The sequence below is a fragment of the Dermacentor variabilis genome, chromosome 11 (genome assembly GCF_050947875.1).
Source record: "Dermacentor variabilis isolate Ectoservices chromosome 11, ASM5094787v1, whole genome shotgun sequence".
Classification (NCBI taxonomy): Eukaryota; Metazoa; Arthropoda; class Arachnida; order Ixodida; family Ixodidae; genus Dermacentor; species Dermacentor variabilis.
In genome coordinates this window covers 76,090,949-76,103,040 of record NC_134578.1, presented here as the reverse complement: position 1 = coordinate 76,103,040, position 12,092 = coordinate 76,090,949, and the positions used below count along the sequence as shown (strand labels likewise).

General features: G+C 44.1%; 1 long non-coding RNA gene across 4 annotated transcripts in view; it reads left to right on the top strand.

Moving 5' to 3' along the window:
* Window positions 1–11,600, top strand: part of LOC142564527 (uncharacterized) — a 34,780-nt gene extending 23,180 nt beyond the window's left edge. The window contains exons 2-5 of one of the 4 annotated variants that reach the window (XR_012824591.1): window positions 2,803–3,031; window positions 5,817–5,944; window positions 11,155–11,219; window positions 11,301–11,600. This is a non-coding gene — a long non-coding RNA (uncharacterized LOC142564527). Of the gene's footprint in view, window positions 1–2,802; window positions 3,032–5,816; window positions 5,945–10,125; window positions 11,131–11,154; window positions 11,220–11,300 lie in introns of those variants that run through there. The other 3 variants (XR_012824592.1, XR_012824589.1, XR_012824590.1) reach the window with 3 other exon arrangements.
* Window positions 11,601–12,092: the final 492 nt, after the last annotated feature.

Here is a 12,092-nt window from a genome sequence, read left to right as displayed (position 1 = left end):
GTTGATTACTGGGTTCCTTTAGAACACAATGTAGTCAATCTGTACCGCTATATATAATTAGTAGACCTTAGAAGATGCCATCAAAATGCAAGGCGTCACAGCCCCCAGGTGCGGGAACTCAAGTAGGCGTCGCCACCCGCATTTCGTTCTTGCGCTTTTTCTAGCGTATCCAACCCTCTTATTGTTGTGACATTGGTGTTTTTGGTGTTGTAGAACGGTAATTTACTGAGGCAGAAGAAATCATTTTTCATTTTAGTGTCCCTTTAAATAAGGCACCACTGCCTTCATAGCTGCTCGCGGTAGTGTTCGTGTAGGTCAGTTTCCAATAATGTTTTGCGTGTGTGGACGCTTGCTCAGTTGGCCTAGCCTGGATGAGAGAACTCTTCTTTGCGAGTTCAAACGAAGGCACTCGCAAAGAAGGTCCGCGATCATTTCGCTGCACCCGTACAAGTCAGAAAGCGGGCTATTGGCTATTGCGATCAAAAAGGAGTACGCATTCGAAAATGCCACTTGAAGGAATAGACGGACTAGAAGGGTGCAGTCCCGCCGCCGAGGTTCGGGCGGAAGGCAGAGCTGAAAATTAGAGTACAAGGTATGGAGGCGTGCACTTGTGAAGTTGGAAGAATTACACGGATCTAATGCTGGAGGTTACGCACTAACACGCAATGTTCTTTTTTAGCAGCCTTGGCTCCCGAGAGAGGAATGACAACTCAGTCGCCGCCGTCATTAGCAAATCGGGCAGCTGCGTCCGCTTGATCATTGCCATGAGTGCCACAATGACTAGGCAACCAGTGACATCGTATCTCATGTCGTTCGTCAACTACTGAATGATGGACTTGTCTGATGTCCGTGACCAGCTTGTCATGGGATCAACGAAGCAGTGCGGAGAGTAAACTCCGGAGGGCTGTCTCGGAATGTGGCCTGTCTCAGAACAAGCGACCGCATGTTAGCTTTCTTCGCGATTCCTGGGATGGTGAAGCCTATTTCACGTTTGTGCACGCACCATAAAGAAGAGTATGGTCTTCCTGCATGCACGTAGTTCGATGATTACGAGGTACGAGAGGCAGCAATTATGCGACTTAGAGATGTGTGTGGCCTCTCTGCCGATAAAGAAGCAAGATGCTGAGAAGGTAGTCGAGCTATGTGCCTAATATGCACCCTGAAAGCGTCGGTGGCTGTGTGGGTTGATAGTGGGTGATCTCGCGCTAGAACAGCTGCTGAAGCTGTGAAGCGCACTTATGAAGACCGATGCATGGTCTTAAATTTTCAGCATGTAGTACCTGCAGTGCGTGCAGGTTTGTTTCGTAGGTGTTGAGAGAAAAGGGAGGCTGTATCTTGCGAAGCCGAGGTACAAGGCATTATAAAGCTACAGCATTGACCGTACCGATGTGCCCCATGACTTCCCACCAAGAAACTTGAGGAGGTGCGTTAGTGTAGTTAACCTCTCTTTATGTATGAAACATGCGAGCGCCATGATAGGTCGTGATAGATGATTACCCCTAAAAAGCAGTGTTTGTGTGCATTTGCAAATGCTTGCCCACTGACACATAAAGAGTAAGGCTCTCATTAACTTCCGAGTGAATGCGAAAAGCAACATTTCTGTGAAGACAGCTCCAAATTCTGCTTTCGAAAGTACAACAATGTTCGCACTGCTGCCTCTAGTAGCGTTGGTCATTCCTGCAGTCGTATTACGGCAGACGTCCAGATATATGTGTCATCAGCGTAGACTGACATTTGAACTGTGTTGGGCAAGCATCGGACAAGGCCAACGTGCACTACGTGGAATAGTGTCGTGCTCAACACTCTGGTTTCTGGTACTTCACGGAATGTTTGGTGACAAGTCGTGGTGCCATGCTTGGTCATCACGAGTGTTGTTACTGCGCAAGTCTTTCCCCATATAATAGCACCAGTAGAATGCAACGATTGCGTAACTCTCTCTTAATGACAATGATAAGCGTCCAGCCAGGATTTGGTAATGCCTGCTGTATGCACTCTAACCCATTTTTTCCGTTTATTTCTTTTTCATTGTCGGGGTCCTCTGTGAGTAACTGACCTTGATAAACGTACTCCTGCAAAAACCCTAGAGGCTTACTGGTTATCATAAATTCTCATTTTCTTACCAGCTTATTGAACATTACCGGTGTCTTAAGCATAATAATAATCAACCCTACTCTTACAATTTCTCAGTTAAGGTCCTGAATCATTTGTTGCAATTTATCTTTAGTGTTGCTGTACAGGACAATGACGTCTGCAAACTGAAGGTTCTTGAGATATTTGTCATTGATACTCACTTAGCCTTCACAGCGCAATAGCTTATGTTTTTAAGCATGCAGTGAATGCTACTGGAAATATTGTGCCTGCTAGCCTGAAGTCTTCCCTGATAGAAGTTTTTCCACGTTTATTGTGGAGAATTAGGATAGATGTGGAGTCTATGTAGATATTTTTCAAAATATTCATGTATGTTTCCCGTACTGCTTGATTACGCAATGCCTCCATGGCTACAGCATCTCTACAGCATCAAAGCCTTTTCCGTAAAGTGTAAAGCCGTACAGAGGTTACTTGTATTCCAAAGATATCTCAATCACCAGATTGAGGAAATACACGTGATCCATCTTAGAATAGCACTCCCTGAAGCCAGCCTGTTCGATTGTTTGACTGAAATGAAGTGTTTATCTGATTGTATAGGATGTTACCCTGTTGAATTTCTTATAGAATACTGAAAGCAAGCTAATGTGTCTATATTTATTTATTTCTTTAATGTCTGTCTTGTTATGGATTAGTGTATTGTTGGCATTCTTTCAGCTCTGCTGTACACTTGAAGGCATGCGGCATTGCGCAGGAAGGGCCAGACATGTTTAAAGCATCGCAATAACCAACAATGAAGTTAGGAGTGCCCGAAAGGACATGTTCGAAGAAAAATCGGCAAGGGTAAATAGAATAACAGTTGATTCAGTCAACCATGGAGGAAATATTATGCTCGAAATGCTTCCGGTCGAATAATAGAGTGGCCCAAATATAACTATGAGCAAAGGTGAACAAATCCCTCACCGAGGAGCTAAAGGGTTATTTTAGTAGAAAGCAGTGGTAAAGTCTGAATCGGTAAAATGAGGATGAAGAGCCGAGCCATTCTCCTTCACCGCGCTTCCACAACTTCCGTAAGTAAACAAGATTAACTCTTTCTTTACTCCTCGAAAAGAGACTGCTAACTCGCTGCAGGCAATGATCACTTCAACCAACACAACACGAAGCCGTTTTAAGCTTACTACACATTTTATTTCGGTCGCTATCGCGTCGCAGCTTCTCGTTACTAATCAAACTGTCTTTTGTTTTCTTTTTGAAGAAATAGGTTTTGCTGACAAACCATCACTTTAATGTAAAGACAAAAGTATCTTACGCTTTATTGTTTTTTATATTCGCATGTCCGTTGGAAAGAAATCGACGGTGCTAGAGATGGTGATTCATTGCATCAATCAAATCACTTGCTGTTTTTTGACTTCAATACAGGCAGCAACTTTTACACACCGCAATCTGAGAAATATTACCTACATTTGACCAGTGAGCAGTAATGTCTGCGTGAATGTGTAATTTTTCATTGTAATATTTTTCATATCGTTGCGGATGCAAGTCATGGTTTCTTCAATAGCAAAATCTTTCAGGGTTTCAGTATAGCCATTTCTCATAGTTTCCCAGTATAACCAAAGCGAGTCAGTTGTATTGAGTACCTTTACGGGAAAGAGAAACCATAAAGAAATGAAATGCTGTACATAAAGAAAAAGCAGAAAGTGAAAGCAGATCCACGCGTATTAATATGAATAACAACTCAGAATTCATCGATCGTGCATCACCTATGAGGCATCATTGCGAATGAGGTAATCACCGAAGCAAACGTATTAATTTATATTGGGGTAGATATTGCAACATGTAATAAAAAGAAACTAATTAACAATTAGCAAAAATTTAACAAGCAGCTAGCTTGAGATGTAATTAGCTGTGTTTTATACTGCAGGTAACTGTTGATATTTTTTTAGTGACGGAACTCAAGTAACCCGAACTTACAGTTGCCATTGCTGTGTGGGACAAACGTTGAAGCAGTGCACCGACTTGCTGCATATAATAAAGTGTTCTCCTTCGTGGTTGCTCTGCCGGGGTTGCTCAGTGGTTGTGGTGTTGGGCTGCTGAGCACGGGGTCGCGGGATCGAATCCCGGCCACGGCGGCCGCATTTCGATGGCGGCGAAAACACCCGTGCATTTAGATTCAGGTGCACGTTAAAGAACCCCAGGTGGTCGAAATTTCCGGAGTCCTCCACTACGGTGTGCCTCGTAACCTGAGAGTGGGTTTGGTCCGTAAATCCCCATAATTAATTCTCTTTAATAGTAGAAAGGCTCGTCGTAGGACCACACGGCGGCCGGGGCATCTACTCAGCTACGTGCACGGCGTATGAGATAGGGCGGCGCGCGTGCGTGCCAGCGGGTCGTGGACGCCACACGGTGATTAACTTTCCTGCGTTCAAAGACGGGAAGCACGTACGCACGCGTTTTTTTTTTTGTAGCGATTGTGCACTTCAGCGTGGCCGTTCTATGCGGCACGGAACGGCGGTTTTCTGCACTACCGTTACCAGCAGATAGTAGCTAAATCTAATTTCTGCATTTTAGAGCAGTATCAGTAGCCCAGTACAGGTTACGAGGCGTCTGGGCAGTAGTAAGCACGTGCTCGTGCGCATTCCCTGCAGCCTCTAGGTGCATTATAGGCGAGGCGGTGCAGGTGCATGAGAACGAGTTATCACGCGCGTGAGGCGCTGTCACGCGTGCGCATGTAGGTTTCCGTCGCTTTCATCTTGCACACTACCGAGGCATGAATCCGGTAACGCCCCTACGTGCGTTTCTTATTGTGGCAGCGTTGTGGCGCATCTGGTGTCTGCTAGGGTCATGTTCCACCTGGGCAGGAGTAGTCGTAGTGCATCCCCCACTGCGCCAGCATCTGGTTCCCGAAACTTATTAGAACGCTTTCTAGGGCGCTCGAGCGCAACGAAGTGCTTTGCTGTCACACTTCATGCTTCAGTTTTCTGATGATACAATTTTATTTTCAACGTTGTAGTCTACCTGATAAAAAGTAGGCCTACACCAATACTTTGGGTTGGCGCACCCGGAAGTTTAAGTTGGCCCACCCCTAAATTTCATTTGGCCAACCCCTAAATTCCAAGTTGGCCCACCCTTAAATTTCATTGGAGCCACACCTAAATTTCATGTTGGCCTACGAACCCAATTTTAAGTTCGCCCTTCCGCAAATCTGGAATTGGCGAACCTCCCATTTAACTTTTCCCACCCCGAATTTCAAGTTCCCCCACCCCTAAATTGAAATCGACCCATCCCAGAATTTCAAGTTGGCCCACGCCCCAATTTCAAGTTGTTCGACTCCCTAATTTCAAGTTGGGCAACCCCTACTACACGCTTCCTTATGCATTTTCGATGGCGCCCTATGTATCCTTATGGGTATGCATAAGTGTCATCATATGAGCATTCTCTCGTACCAATTTTTCTTCAATTGTTCCTTATCCCTTATTCTTATCACTTTATTGCGACGAATCAAGCTATTTGCAAATCATGCATTTTTGTGCAGATGCAAGGGGCACTTCTCCAGCGACAGACAGATTTAGCTGGCGTACTCGCTAAATCATGCTGATGCATTGTCGCTACAATATTTACTTCAGGTAACCGTTACTTAGTTACCTTAGTAGTGATGGCTAATGAATGCAATTTGTGTGAAGTCCAGGCTTATGATTTCAAAGACTATTCTGACAATATTTATTACGCTTCAGCTTTCAACATTTCCGAGTGCTGACAGACTTGCGAATAGATCAAGGCAACGAAACATGTGCGATCGCTGCAAATTGTACAATGTGTGCAAGAATCTGATATCGTGGTAGCAATGACATGGATACACAAGGTAAATATTCGCCGGCACTATAATTCTCCGTATATACTGATGCACATTTAATACACATGTTTACATATGCGGCATACAAGTATTTCACATAACTGCCACAGCATTCATAGCGAAACGGCAGTAACTGGACATAGTCCTCAAAAGGGGGCTTTCTACCCTCAACAGACTCACTGGAGGAGTGCACTAGCTTGAGTGCAAATTGGGAGAGTAAGGGCTTAGTCTCTGGTAGGAAAGAGATCACTGCATGACGAGCGGCAACCAATACCATGCCCTTCGCAGTTTTCGCCAGTGTTGTCAAGTGAACCAGCAGAAACGGTATTGTCTGTAAAAAATTTGAAGTTTGTGCGCTGTGAATTCAACTACATGCCGGCCAGCACTCTGCCTTTTTGTGAGAAAACTGCGTCAAACTTAAAAGGCAGAATATGAAGAGCCATGCCCTTCTTGTGCACATCATATGTAAACGATACACATTGAACGGGCAAGTCATGAATAGACTGGTAGATTTTCGTGTTAGATAGCAGGTAAGTTGCTTCTGTTCGAACTATCTAACGTGAAGCGATGTGTAGCTAAAATTGGTCACGCTATGTGCCACAGAAGTTAGTCTTCTCTATCGTCCTGCATGCCCCATTTGAGCAACACGTACATCACGTACATCTCTTATTGGGTACGGGGTGAATCATCGTAAGAATAACCAAGCAGCTTTCATTTATTGCGTATAACCACTCCAGGCGCAGTTTTTCCCGTCGCCGTCGCCGTGATGCTGCGTATAAAGTCCAAGGGTGATGTTGGTTTATTTAACAGTTGCCTTCACCCAAAAAGATCACGCTCTCGTGACGTCTGCGGCAAAAAGGACGTTCCACGTCCACCGCCAAGGTCTGTGAGTGGTGGCGCGGGCTAACACTCCCTAACATAATAGCTAACACTCGGGCTAACATAATAGGAGCACTGCAACTCTAACCTACACTTAACACCGCATACGAGGAGATGGCAATACAAATCCAAAGGGCATTACCGATGACACCAAACGAAACAAAAATAACAGTTACGATAACAAGCAGGGAAGATGATATGGTGAGAAAACAGCAGCAAGCATAATTGTTATTGACGCAATAGCGCAAAATGTTCCGCGGCGAGTACTTGGACAGTGCTGCTCTTTTGTACGTTAGTAAGTAATCGCCACGCACATGCACGCTCCAACAGAACTAATGATAGTATTCTTAAAGGCAAGGCTCGATATATCAGTAATAATAACAAACACTAATATAGACCACCTGGTGATTAGGACTAAGCTTACCTTTATAATGTTCAAATTTTCACCGTTATCAGTCAGTGTTTCAGAAGACGTCCTGTGTACGAGTATGATGAGGGAGCAAAACACAGTGAAAATAGTTGAATATAGCCTAAACAAATCGAGCATTTTCAGAGAAAGAAAACCTTGTAAAAGGTTTGAATTTAATAAAGCGCCTGCGGAATGGTCGCTTCGAATAATTTCACTGCCTCGCTTCCGCTTCTGCATCTTATGTAGCATCCACGTATGTATGTGCAGTCATAGGTATGTATGTATGCACATATCTTTTGAAGACTTTCATCGTGCTGGCATATATTATAAATTCTAAAGCCGTTCTGAGATGCATAAATATTGAGGTTCTCTTATTTTTCTTGTTCTACATTACCATGGTTCTGTGACATATTCAGCGGCAGCTTCTATGCATATATATGATTCCTAAGCGCAAAATGATTGCAATAGGCCCAATTTATGTCATAAGAACGTAGGCGAGAAAGCATGTTCGCCTAATTGCAAGGAAAATGCGATAGGTTAGGATATCTTGCTAGAATAATTTTTCCCAGGAATACTTTTCTGTTTTTATTGTTTACTTATAATATTGCTCAGAATTTAGAATGAGTTCTTGTAATCGAAAAACGTAAGACGGCACTGTGAGAGCACAATAGTGTAGCCCGAAAAGATGTTCTTAGAAAGCAAAGGTCATTATTCCCAATTATTCAGCTCATTTATGACTTTATATTGTTAGTCTAGGTGTGCAACCTTTTCGGTGGTGAGTTTGGAATAATGACGGCCTCCATAAGAAGCACAATGTTGTGCAAACTTTAGAGACACGTTTACGCTATCTGGAACACCTCTCTTAAATCATGTGGAAACGTTGTATTCTCTAATACCACATAATTAATTGTTCGGATTAAACCAGAAGCTAATAGAACATTTCTGAAATTGTTATCATATAATAAACAGCCTTCGCCACTGTCAATATAAAATAATAATGGATCGCTAGAATTAAGAACGGAAACAATCTTGTGTCCTTGCTTCGCACGTTATTATGTGTGGTTTGTCAAATCACAAAAAACACATTTAAATAGATAAGCAGTTTTCGTACTCTCACTTTTCGCAGCGTACGTAGCCATCCATTAAAAGAATCACACTTCTGCTGTCTTGGTGAGGTGAGATTGAGCAGGATAGCATGCATCGCAATCAATGAATGTAGGTCCACTGTGCAACCAAGGAATACTTCAATAACCTCCACTTACTCAGATCTGGTGTTAGCTACTCGATCTTATACATCATAATTATAGACATGTAAAACCGCCATTCTACAATCTGTTATACTGCGTTTGCGTTCTTAGAGTACTTCACGAGCCTTCCGCGGGCTAACTGAATATTGCCAATGTTCGTTTCAAACCGTTCTCCCGTCTAGCTGTGTCACTGGGTAGAACGCGGTCGATGCTGCGCGCATTGGGCTGCTGTGCTGAAGGAACCGGGGTCAGAAGCAACCATCTGAATAACTTGGGCCACTGAGTATGTGGCAGTGTGTACCGTTCTTTAACGAACCTCTTTCACAGCTGAAACGGATCACTGTACATGCGGGAATGGGTAGGCAAAGCTCTTCAATGAACCATTTTTACGCTAACTTGGACCACGGCAATGTGTCACTCGGTGTGTGATCGTCTTCAATGAACCTATCGATGTCAATATCGATCTCCGGGTAAGTGCCTGTGCGTCTGTGCCGCTCTATAACCAATGTGTGTGTCGCCAACTTGAGTAGATATGTGTGTGTCACTGAGGATGCTGAGGCTTGTTTGCAGCGTGTGTGTCGCGTCACCTGCTTCTAGTGTGCGCAACGTACGAAGTGCAGAATGGTTCATTTCATATTGCTGTGGCAAGAATTCGACTGCACTGAACTAGGAAGCACAACATCAGCCTCGTATCGCCCTTGCTTGACCAAGCCTTTAGTTCAGGACCGCAGGTGTCGCGTACATGACCTCCTAAAATGCGCGTAAGCTCTCCGCAGCACAATATTTCCGCACGCTCAGTACCTCGACAACGACGCCTGGCAAGGGCTCAGAGATGTGCATTTCAAATTCGGAAGTGTCTTTCTATTCATTTGGTGCGGCCCATGAATATATAAAATGGCGCATCTACCAAGGAAATCGCATCGTCCGTGCGGTGTTTTATCTTTGTGGCGTCTTTGTGGCGGATTTGTGGCGTATTATCTTTGTGGCGGAGTTGTCGCGACTGGCAACAACTCGCTGTAACCAGTCGCGTAGGCAGCGGTGCTGTCGTTCTAATGTGACAGGATGCCTCTCAGCGATCCATTCTGCGACAGTTAAGTCAGGTGAACATTAGCGTTGCTGTCTTGTGTCGGTGTCGTATCGGCCCAGCCTGTCGATTGGTCATCATATATTTATGATTATGCATTGCAACTTTCTTTCTATTTGAATTTTGCGAACTTGTTTTCAGTTCTCTGCATATGTATTTCTTAAACCTTATGTTTGTATCACTTCATGCTACACACTAGAACGGTATACATTGTGACATTTGAACGTTACATTAAATAATGTCTTTATAAGCGCCCAACTTTCAGCGATATTATGAGCGTGACAATTGATGCAAGACGGGGATGTACTTAGAAATAATGTTCGGTTGATGGCGTGTAATTGGCATACGTAAATGCTGTGAATCTGTGCGCCAGCCTAAAAAGCGACATAAACAGCGCTTAGCGTGGCTTAACGATGATATATCTCTGTTCCCTATGTGTTTTACTTCTTTTTCGCTGTGACGCACGCGCAGCGATGATGCCATTCACCGCGTGTCATCTGCTGTGACAGCGGTGCTCTGTGATTTTTTCGCTGCCAGTGTGCGCGAGTGCGATAACATTTCGTTTCTTCAGTCTCAGATGGAATTCACATGCTTTACGAAGCTGTAATTATGCATCCGCTCGGGGCCTTGACTAACGATCTGCCCTTGCCGGTCAAATGCCAAGCAGTGCAGTGCTACATGACTCCCGGAGCGTACTCACCCCCCCCCCCCCCCCCAGCGGCTGTGCGCCGTGCGGTGGGAGTGCCATGCAGCGGAAGTCGCCACCTCGCAAGGCAGTGTCAGTGCACTGGCTTGTACTCAGGTTGAGCCGTTAAGACACGCCTAGGCACAATGGACGTACGATATTAAAACAAGAATGCTTCGACGAGGTCTCTGCAGAAATTGACGCCCAAAATAGCCCAAAAGATGCCCTTGTTAGGGCACACGATAGCGGCATCTCCTTGGAACGTCTGCTGTGCTGATTTTCTTTTTTTCACGGAAATATACTCATTTTATCATCCTTCTGCGCACATCCCATAGTCCATAGCCTAATCTGCAATAATTTTTTGAGTTCCAGAAGAACCACACCATTTCAATATGACTTTTTATGGAAGGCTGCGGAAGATCAAGGACACACTGACACTTCTGCGTCCTTTACCTCTCAGTTATCGCGAAATGCAATCCAAAATATTATTCATCGCTTAAGCAAAACGAAAAGACTGATAAAAGACCATACATAGGAGCGAGCATCTGTTTGTCCGCCAGCACCCAGTATCGACCGTGTAGCTTGGCCCACACCGTTCCGAGAACTTATGAAATCCTCGTTAACTTGGCTTACAAAAATATCGTTTTGAAAGGCAAAAACAATAATTTGTTCAATGCGGAAGGGCTGTTCGATGAATTACAGGGATATTGAAATGCGACTGTAACGAATTTAGGAAAAGGTCCTTTAGCTTGAAGGCAATTCTGAATGACCACGAAATAGTAAACCCTAAAAAATAAATACAAGAAGACTGTGGGGTAAACCAAACATACAGAAAAATCTCTTTAATGGGCAAGTTCGGTATTCTCCCAAGTCGTCGTCTAACAGATACATTCCCGGCGCATTCATATTTTCTAGATGCTTGCCGAGTTCAATATGATTAGCAATCAACATGATTATGGAAGTGCATTTGGTGAGGCTCGGTAGGTTTTATAATTATAATTATAGTTATGATCACAATAAAAATGGCGCATACGCATTGTTATACGCGTTGTTTTTTCCAGACCACACAAACATTTTAAAAATGCCCATGGGAAATTGCACAAGGCATTGGAGTCCTTGAACTGTATTTCTCGAAGCGGCGAGCATCAAACGCACGAGAAATTGAAAGGCCTAATTGAGGAATTAAAAAAATACAATGATTGCCTTTTGCAATTATTTCGCTTCGCTCCGTTTGCAATTTACGAATTGTAGCCGGTGAGATCGGACGCCATGTGTATTTGGACCGAATTCCATTGAACGCACGGGTTGTCAGGTAGCACTGTGAACCTCCCGGTGAAAATGCTGTTTAGGAGACTGCTGGTTAATGCATTGTAGCACCAAAGTAACTGCAATAGCTATGTATTTAGCCGTGCATTGGAGAATAAATATCTCGAAACTTGTGACATTCCTTCTTTTTTCATCGTCTGCACTGCCTAGGACCTGGTCTGTCCTGCGTTGAACAATTTTGGGAGGTAAATTACCGCTCTCATATAAAATGGTACTGAAAAAATTTCGAACCATTCCCATAAGCCCAGATCTGACCACGGCTTTCGTCTGCGTTGCCGTCAGCAATTTTCGTCTAAGCTATAAGTCCTCAGATTCTACACTCTTTTTTTCAGATGGATCATCTGCTTTCCACCAACAGATCTCGGTACACCCTCGTTGAACTCACCATTCTGCCGCTTCCACCTTGATATCTGTGTTAGTGCAAGGAGGGGTCCAGCCTCGGGCAACATCTTTCTCTGATTTTCGTAAATGGTTTAATACTGGCATACCTATTGCAGACGACGGCGTACTTTGTGATCGCAGTGGAG